This window comes from Calidris pugnax, unplaced genomic scaffold (assembly GCF_001431845.1).
Source record: "Calidris pugnax isolate Ruff unplaced genomic scaffold, ASM143184v1 scaffold42, whole genome shotgun sequence".
NCBI lineage: Eukaryota > Metazoa > Chordata > Aves > Charadriiformes > Scolopacidae > Calidris > Calidris pugnax.
The window spans coordinates 13,065,649-13,075,903 of record NW_015090920.1 but is presented as its reverse complement, the minus strand read 5'-3'; the positions used below and the strand labels follow the sequence as shown (position 1 = coordinate 13,075,903).

Below are 10,255 nucleotides of genomic sequence, written 5' to 3'. Positions count from 1 at the left end.
GTTTTTTTTTTTTTTTTTTTTCTTTTTTTTTTTTTTAAAGACAATTCTTAATGCTTGAACAAATCCCTTTTTCTTCCCCTCGGTAATGTGGTTAACTGTCTGGAATGTGAGCCACTGGAAATTCTTCCCCACAGAAGAATCTCCATTAAGCTTTCAAACAGAGTTACTTCATCCCCACAGCTGCATGGATAGAAGACTTTCTAGTGCCTAAATGCTTACTGTATATGTCATCCTTAAATTTAATTATTTTTTTTTTCCCAGCCAGAGCTTTAGGAGCAGGTGCTAGCCTTTTGCTTCCTTTCTGCTTCCTCTGTGGGGAATGGGCTGGAAAGAGCTAACTAATTAGAAAATTCTACAGGGAAATTAATTCTGCAAACAGCTGAGGAATGGCATTTCAGTACAATGCTCACTTTGTCTGTCAGCAGAGCACTGGTTGGCTTGACAAGTGGCAGTTCTCCCAGATGTTACACGTGTTGCGATGACCAGAACTGCATCATATATTGCCTGTTTACTAAAAGACGTGATGCTGGAAGAGTAAATATACTAAAACTAACCTCTAGGACATGCTATATTGCTGTCACAAGGCAATAGCGTGGTATTTCTACGTAAGCCTGAAGTATAGCAATGAACCAAATGGGTTTTAGCAAGCTTAGTTTCAAATGTTGCCTTTGTTTTCATGTAGGGCTGAGGCATGAAGGAGGAGGGAGAAATGAGACATACTAAGCTACTCAGTGTGAAAGGGCTGGATTGTCAAAAATTAGGCTTGCATATTGTACACATCTAAAAATATGGGCAGATCTGTAACATGTCTGAGCAAAACACTTATTTAAACAGTTGGCTGGTTACGTGCACATGAGAACAGTCAGATCTGCATACACAGGCTTCCCTGTTCAGAGACACTGGGGACTGAAAACTGCTAAGACTCTGAAGGACTGTTGTGAGATGTTTATGGAAACAGCACTTAGTTAAGATATGACAGCCTACTCCTTTCTCAGAGATCTCACTCCTTTCTCAGAGATCTCAGTTTTGTCACCTTAGTATTTCTTACTTATGGCCAAAAACCCCATTTAGCCACATACCCTATCTTAGTGATCTGTCAGGTTCTCAACCTGCTTCTCGTGGCAGACTTTTGTGACCCTCAAGCCAAGAACAGCGTAAAAACCCCATTCCTCCTTACAACCATATTCTTTATCTTTTCCTTCCAAAACCCCCAGATTTTTCCTTGACCTATTCATAACATGAGGCAACCCTCAGAAGCAGACTTGTCATTCACACTCTTCTCAGGTTGACTTGGCATTCCTTGTTTCTGTCCTGCCAGGAGATGCCCTGGGCTTTGCTTTAGTGTTCAGCTCTGCAGAAGTGTCCCCCAGAATCCAGATGCCTGGGAATTTGCCCTGAATTTACAGAAAGACAGACTTGCAAGTGCCATTGGGTAATATAGAACTGCTTTTCTTACCTTTTGGTCCAAACATGATGTTGAAGCTTTCATTGTTATGAATATCTCTTTATGTGGCAGCTGGTTCATTTTTTAGATGTCTTATTCTCCCTCAGTGGGTCTTGTAGTCCTGAGCTGTTTTTTGTACTCTTTGTCTCTGTCATGAGAATCTAAATGCATTTCCTTCTGTGTCTCCTAGGAACTAATTTGCCAGATCTAAGAATATAAAAAGCAGTGCATTCAGGTAAGTCCCATGAAAATATGTCACACTTCTGTAGCTGAATATTTTCCAATACATTTTCCTTTTTCTCATATTTGCTCTACTGTAACAGCACTCTTGTCTTTATTTCCCCCCGCCTTTCCCTTGTCCTGTACTTCACAAATGCAGTAATAATCTATATTTCATCTCAGTCAAAAATCTCATCACTCCCTATATTCTCATCAGTCTGTTATCTCCAGCATAATTACATTACTTAATACATTGTACAGTTCAAGGACTTTTTTTAATAGTGAACAATCTATATCCTATTACCAGTCAGTGTTATCATGCAGATGTTATTTGAGAATTACTTGGTTTTGAAATTTTTTTAATAAAAAAAAAATTGTATTTTTGGTATGCTTATGCTACAGTGTGATCATCTTCCAGCACTAACCCCTAAAGTAACTAAAGGGCTATGACTTTGAAAGAGTAATTTTCACAGAAGATCATCACGCTTTTGGTGAAAATAATGGCATTCCATTCTTTGTCTTAAAGAGAAATCAAGCCAGTTTCTATACTTCCTAAATTTACTTCACCTGATAGCAATTGTAGTTTTCCTAATGAGATGTAATTGCTTAAGAAACCATTGAAATTAAATCACAGCTAAATATTAACAGCTTCCCCTTATTGTGTTTTAATTAATTTTTATAGTTGCATACACCAACAAATCGGAGGCACTAAAAAGGCTCCAAAAGAGAGGTGCAGAGACTCTTGAATATAAGCAACTTGATTCTAAAGTCTCTTTGAGGTCGTAATGCCCTAATACAGAAGATTTATTCTGCAGTCACATTTTTTGAATTAATTGACTTTTTAATTTTGAAGTGCTGAATGCATCACTACTTGGCAGTTTTCCAGAGTGCATTGTGATATATCTGATGCATGTATTATAGAAATTTGTCAAGAGATCCATGTTTAACACGAAGGCCTGTTTGCATTTGAAACAAGAATACGGTTAAATATTATTATCACATATTCTTCCCAGAATTACATTTTTTATTATGGAGCGCTTACTAATTACAGGAATACTGTCAGCTGAAATTTTTAAAGTGATTGTCAAATGGGAAATAAAATGGAAAAAGTGCACACAAATGTCTATCTAGATTGCCTTTATATACTACCTAGATAAAAGGTCTTAGTGATTTAATTTTCTATTTATTGTCATCCAGATGTTCAAAACACTGACCCAGATGGCATGGCAATTTCATTTTTTTCAACTTATGATAATGGATTAAATCATAAAAAAGAGCTATATTACATCTGTGGAGATTGACTAGGATGATTTGTACTAAATGGATTTTTTTAAATGGGATAATTTTTTTTCCACAAAGTTCAATAAGAGTCAAGATTATATCTCTATGTGTTTTGGAGCCAAAAAGTGTAAGTAAAGCAGAAATACAGCTGTATGAGGAAGTTGCTGAATAATTGCATGTTTGCACTATTTGCTCAATGGTATAGCTGATGAATGTTTATGAGTTTTCCTGTAAAGTATAACATAAATAGAGCAGCATGAATAAGGATGTTTCATGTGATGTGATGGTCATCAGAAAGAGCAGGAGGGATCAACCAGAAGGAAGAGATGTCCTTGTTTTGGGAGCATGGGAGTGTGTGGGGATGTAAGGATGACAGGGAGGTTAGGTGAATTGGGCAGTGAATTTTAAAAAAACCTTATAATTAATTTAAATGTTTCATTATGTTGTAAACACAGTGCTTGTTTCCTTTGGGGTAAAATAAAATAGTTTCATTTGTCTTTGTGTGTTCAAGAGGACTGAATTTCCATTTTGGTTTCAAGAGATCTATCCTTTTAAAAATTTAAATTCTATTTCAAAATGTTAATGCTGGTTTAAGAAATCAAAACTTTTGTTTATTTACTTATTTCCACTTCAACTTCAGTGAGTAGCTTTGTTCCCGAAAGTGGGGTAAGTGAACTACTTTGCTTTGATCTGAGTTTGCAAAGGGTTTTAGGATGTCCCAGACTCAATTTTTAAATTAATTTTGTATTCATCAAGAAATTTAATTAATCTCTAGCTATGATGACTTGTTTTGCAAGATTATTTTTTTTTGTATGTGTTTGCCACACATATTGCAAGAGTTAATAAGTAAAACCAATTTGATTTATGACTTGTTTTGCTTGGACAAGTTTATGAATAGCAATGCTGTATATGTTTTTAATTAAATTCTTTCTTTCCTCTAAGGATCTCACTATCCAAAACAAATTGAGAGTTTTGTTTAGAAAGTTTACTCACACCTTGTATTATTATGTATACTCTTGAGACAAACTTGCATCTGCGTTAGATATTTATAAGAATGGTTTCCAAAGTTCAGAATGGAAACTCTTAAACTTTCATGCTGTCCCTAAGTTTTAATATCTGCCTGGCTTAACATTGCATTGCAATATTAACACAAATCCTTTATTTTGCATAATAGATACATCCCTGCAAAATGTAAGCTTTTTCTTCATACATTTTACGAAAAGATGCAGATAACATTCGTCATTGAATTTCTAGATTATTCAGTGTGGTCGACATTCATAAAGCATTTTATCTACTACACTTTAAAAAATTTCCTCTAGCTGGTTTAAAAATGTGAGTGCTATTTATTTCTCTGAAATCCCATGAATTTGTTGTTTGTAGGCATGGCCTGGAAAGGAAGGAAGGATAAGAAGACAGTGGGAGTGAATCAATATTTCATTCTAGTGATGCTTTTGCGTTACTCCAACTGGTCAGTTTTACGTATAAACCTCTGACTGCAGTGCTATCCATCACAGTTGCTCAAAAATGAAAAGCTACATCATCTTTGCTGATAGCAGCACAGATGAGAAAACAGGTAGATATTTATGCCAGCTTTATTCTCTGACTGAAGGCTTTGACAATTTAAAAAGCTGCACCATTTTTCCCAAAGACCAGGCATGTAGGGGGTGGACCTGTGTGCAAGGCAAGCCATGCTAACCTTCTTATGGTGTCTCTCCTCTTCTTCCTCTTGCAGGAACAATGCCTACCTCAGATAAAATGTCTTGGGAGCTCTGGAGAATTTAGACCTTGGAAATTTTATGGGGCTGCTGATCTGAGCTACTGAGGAGACTTTTGCAAATGTGCCTTCAGATGACACAAACCCAGAGTAAATCCCTTCAAAACCTCACTGGTGTTTCTAAAACAGCATCAAAGGACACACGTCAGTGGTACAAGGAAATTAGGTGGAAGTTGAAGAGCTAGATTACCCTCTTCTGAGTCAGGTAAGCAGACCGTAGCAAATACCTTACTGTCCTCGCATCTGTTCATGAGCAGTGTCTGGTGCTACTAATATCCATGCACATTTGTTAGCCTTCAGAACTCTCTTTAGATACAAGATTTGGCACTTGTAGGTGTTAGAGGTACGTCTCTAAATATGAACACGAGCGGATACCTTAATATTTAAATAGTGCATAATTGATAATTAGTTTATGCAAATGTTCTTTATCTAAACAAAACATAGAAAAGCAAGAGGGTTTTACAGAAGGTTTATCTTGCTTTCAATTTTTTCTTAATTTTAATTGGTCATCTAATCCTTCCATTGTATGTATCAACAATATCCAGAAAGACAACAACCTAATTGTGTTAAGGATTAATCTAAGGATGCTACTTAAACATCTGCATGTTGTGGCCAGAAAACCATTCTATTAAACTCATCAGAGGGCCTGCTATTACCATTAGAGAAGTGTGTTAGAGGTGACTAAGGGAACCAGTCAAGTCCCTCATGCCTGAATGAAATAGTCATGGCACGCGGATAAAAAAACAGATTTCCAGAAAGGACTATGAGTGTCTTGCCATCCATCAATAACATTTTTACCGTTGACTCCCATAGAAGCAAAGTTAGGCCAGAACTGACTGCTTCTGAAATCCCACCCTTATTACCTTCTTAAATGTCAGCATGCTTGTCTTTTTCCAAATGTTGGAAAAAACCCTGAAATCTCTGCCCCTCAGCCCCAGGGGCAATATAAAAGAGGTTAGTTGGTGGGGTTTGGGGTTTTTTTGTTTTTTGTTTTTAAATTTTGGTTTTTGGTAGGCCATCTAGAAAAAAAAAAAAGAGTGGAAATCAGATGAACACAAAATGACTTGTGACACATTTGGCAAATGGTAGTGTTTGCAGAAGTTTGCTCACAAAAACTGTTGTGTAAGCATCCACTTGCTCAGTTTGAGTAAGAGGGTTGCTTGCCAGGAAGGGGAATAAAAAAGATCACCCATTGGCCATATTCATCCTTTCCATGTATATTTTACTTTGCCTATGACGACTCTCAAAGTGCTTGGTTGGAATGGCAATACTGCTTGCATTTTTACAACTAAAGCACAGGAGATTAAAGTGAAGATATGAAAGCATGAATGCTGGAAAAGTTACATTCCTGGAAAAGAGAAGTATTTGTGAGCTGACAGATAAACCTGCTGCTCAGAAGTACACCAAGAACCTTCAGATGTTCAGCATTTATGACAATCAGAACACTTATTTAGGAGCCTAAGTTATGCACTAAGTGACTGTCCCAAACTTTCAAAACATGTTAGGAAAAAAGCAGGAATAAGAAGAACGTAAAATATTTATAATTATCTATCCTAACTACTAGACCGTATAATATATCCCTTGTTTTATTTTGGCAAAAAAAATGTATGGCCTGAATTCTTATCTTTATTTATTATTTTTTTTTTAAATAGAAACATAATCTAAGGAGTGTCTTTTAAGCTGGGTTGTATTTTAACCGGGTTGTTGCTGAGGAACTAGAAAAATCTGCAAGTCTCACATTTTGCTTTACATATTCAATGTTTCAATGACTTATCATTTTGTTCCATTCATAAAATTATGCCATATGCAGTCATGTAGGATTTGTAGAGAAGTTGACATGTCCTTTCATTGTTAAAAATATTGGCTTGGAATAGAATGGAATGAAGTCAAGTACAGGAAGGAAATGACTATGGAAACTGTAAGAATTTGAGACCTCAGCTATCATCAGACGCAACAAAACATTTCCTCTTTTTATTGGAAGGCATGTAATTACTGATCAGAAAAAAATGGCCAAGAAATATTTCAAGAAGGTATTTGGCTTCTGAACGCTAATTCTGCCACCAGAGTACTTGCGAGGCATAAGCAGAGCATCACATTTTGATATTTTTTTGTTACGTTAAAAGAAGTTATAGATAGAGCTCAGGCCACTACTGTCTGTTTCAAGGGGCTCTACTAAATGGCCTTACACCCTCAAAATCTTCTTTATTAAAAGAAAGATAAACTCCAACAGCTGTTGGTAAACTATGTTTTTTTCATTTAAGTAGATAAGTTTATGATGGATACACCTGATTACATTATCAGAGTCTAGGAATTTTAAGATAAACTCAGGTTTATCCAGAGAATTGTCCAGAGAAATTCAAGCCATTCACAAATTGAAATAATTTTCAAATACATCACGTTAAAGACAAATAGAGCTACATATGTAATGCTTATGCAAAAAACTTTCCAAGTCAGTTGGAAACATTTAAGTGTGGCATGTGTTTAACCTTCACATGATAACAGTGTTGCTTTCAGCTGGTAATAATGAAGTCATGCCTAAAACATTTGCATATCTAAAACATATTCATAAAGTAGACTTTAATGAAGCCATTTTCAAATGTTTATTGTCATTTTTACTCTAAGTTAAAATGATATATTCTTCACAAGAGTATTAAATTAAATGCTAGTGTGACAGAACAAACTCACATTAAAAATATGGAATATTTATTGCACAAAAAGAAGAAAATATATTGGGCATGGACAATAGCTCTTCAGAAAGCGTTAGCACAGGGGAAAACTAAGAAATGTTAAGCATCTTGGCTATTCTTAACTGTGAGTGCAGTGAAAGTCACTTTTTTTCTGAATAGAAATAGGGGTTATTTGTACCTGCATCTTCATATCTTAAAGCTACCTTAAAGAACGTTAAGTGAAAGCTAATTCTAATTAACTACCACTTAATCAGTTAATATTTGAAGAGATCAGCTTTGCCTGGAAGAAGGACAGGGCTAAATCTGCAAAGAATACAATGCTGGCTAGTGCAAGACCTAACTTTAAGGCACCCTGCCAGCTGGCAGGAATTTTTGCTCCAAGATTAGGCACATCTCTTCCTTAATGAATGCAGGGGAAGAGCTAAGTCAGCTCAGCGTAATGTCACTGGAGACCAGCAGACTGAACTCTTCCAGAGAAAACCAGCAAGATGTCAGCTGTATCCCTTAGAGTAAGGCATTTAGTCTACTTAGGTTTCTCCACTGTGAATCTGGTCTTTGAATTAAACATCTCCAAATTGGCCAATGGAAATCCCATCCCAATATTTAAAGCCTTCACCTGAAAGGGGACTTGTTTTCCAAAATCTCTTCTGCTTTAGCTTGAAAACATATTTCTCTGGCTTCCAGGTTCTTTTTGCTGATTTTTTTTTTTTTTTTACTTAGAATATATTGTATAATTTGAGGGATGGGGAGGACAGTGCAGTTGATCAATCAACTTGAAAGTTAGCTATTCCTTGGCAGAGGAGAGACTAGTATTCAGGTTCCCGGTGTAACAAATGTTTACTTTATGCAGAGAAGTGCTTCAGTGGAAGAGACTGGTATGTGATAGTCAAAAACTGCCAGAATTATTGAAGGACAGCTGTGTCAATTAAGTAAATTAGGGCAATGAGTATTCAGTCACAGAGTCATGTATATATATATATATATATATGGAGACAGAAAAACCAGGGACCTATAGATATCATCTTTGTTCATGTACACCACAAAAAAAAGTGTCTCAGAATATAGGACAAAATAAGAGTGAGTACTTCTGCCTTTTCATAACTCATTGTTAAATTCTGAAAAATCATGGAAGATGCCATTGTCTGATGAGAAAACCTTTATTAAGAGAATAAAAGGAAGAAAGTAAAAACAGCAAAATCCTTTATTCTGCATACTTCTTAAGGGAAGCATAGAGAAAGCCACAAATGCAAAATGGCAGAGATCAGATTGTTTTGTCTATATCTGCAGCCAGTTGAGATGTAACCACCTGGCAAAGTGAGGAATCACTGCCCAACCGAACACGTATCACGTGGAGAGGTAGCACTCTTCTGCTAGTTCATGACAAAGTAAATAGTTTAATGATCGTGTGACCGTGTGGCTGAAGGGGCACCCTGCTTACGACAGGCTATGGGTGGCTGTGGAACATTGCCCTGGAAGAATTTGCAATATTTCCGGCAGGGAACCCAGATGCTAATCAAATCTATTATTTTCTTCCAGACCTAAACTATTGGACTCTTCAGTTTTGGATTCAGAATGGCAGAAAATCTTCACTTTATCCAGTTCAACATTTTTAAGGTAACGGTCACAAAACAATGACTTTTCAGCCCTGTTGACAAAGACTGGAAGGTGCTGGGAAGGTCATGCAGATCTGTGTTTCCCTGTGTGCACGCAGACTGCTCATTAAATCTGCTTGGTCATCTCACTTATGCATTGAACTTGACAAAATCAAAACAAAATCGAAACCCAGCCCTTAAAAGTAAGAAGCACTCAGCCTCAGAGGGTGTTTAAGGGAGTTATTCCAACTTGATCTTTCTCCCACAGACCCTCCATGGGAGGAAATATTTATGGAGGAAACAAACTGGAAAAGATCACAAAGAGCCTGCCGCATAGATTTCCTGGTGTTATTCTATAGGGGAAGAGGCAAGAGTTCTTTCTTCAAATTCCTTTCCCCGCATAAACAGGGGGAAGAATATTGTCTTTTGTCAACATTCTGTTTTGCTCATTTGCTGTTCTCTTCAAAACATGTTCTATGAAGATGCAATTTATTAATCATGACTGTTGTGTTCTGTAACAAAAATGATCCGTTGGGACCATATTTGTAATATGTGCTGAAATGTATTGTTTGCTAAGTGGCCTTATCTATAATTCAGAGAGTCTTTGTGTGCTCTGGAAGACCATTTGGCAAACTGTGCAAGGAAGTAATTTAGTTATCTGGCTGCATTAAGGATGAAATCAATTTAAGATGAATTAGGACTTCTAGAAAAGTGATATGAGAAAAACCAACCTAAGTTCTTGGCTTTGGAAGAAGTAATTAGCCAGTACTGCAAGAGCTGTGGTGATCATGCAAATCGGATATCCTTTAGTGGATCTAGAGGAGCAATTTAAGAAAGTGTTGTCCCCAGCTTTCCATTCCTGTCTCTCAGCTGGTTGTTACTTTCACAATAGTGTAGATGTGGTGTGTACCCTAGCAAGTGCTTCTAGCCTGATTCAGTGACAAAATAGTTAGATTGATTTGCTCTCTGCCCTCTGAATAATCTAAAACAGTGATTTAAATTAAATTCAAATGAAATAAGACTTCATTTCAGTTTGAGTCCTTGTCTCCTTCTCTTGTTGCTCATGGTCATAAAAATGTTGTAGAGGGTATGTTGCAACCCAAGTGAAGGCAAAGCTCCAATTGAGATTTACTTCAGTTCCAGAAGGTTCAGGATCATCACATGAATTTAGAGACTAGTTTTTGAGAATACACTGCTAAGTCTTTGCTAAGTGAAGATAGAGTTCACAAGCATTTATTTCAAGTCATTTGCAATGTGG

The 10,255-nt window shown here is 36.5% G+C and overlaps 1 long non-coding RNA gene across 12 annotated transcripts in view; it reads left to right on the top strand.

Moving 5' to 3' along the window:
- The window catches only part of LOC106892605, a 227,871-nt gene that overhangs the window by 210,410 nt on the left and 7,206 nt on the right, over positions 1–10,255 (top strand). For 7 of the 12 annotated variants that reach the window (XR_001412901.1, XR_001412900.1, XR_001412898.1 and 4 more), the window contains 6 exons: positions 1,319–1,432; positions 1,635–1,679; positions 2,861–3,071; positions 4,325–4,517; positions 4,677–4,923; positions 8,942–9,019. This is a non-coding gene — a long non-coding RNA (uncharacterized LOC106892605). The remainder of the gene's footprint in view (positions 1–1,318; positions 1,433–1,634; positions 1,680–2,860; positions 3,072–4,324; positions 4,518–4,676; positions 4,924–8,941; positions 9,020–10,255) is intronic. The other 5 variants (XR_001412902.1, XR_001412899.1, XR_001412904.1 and 2 more) reach the window with 5 other exon arrangements.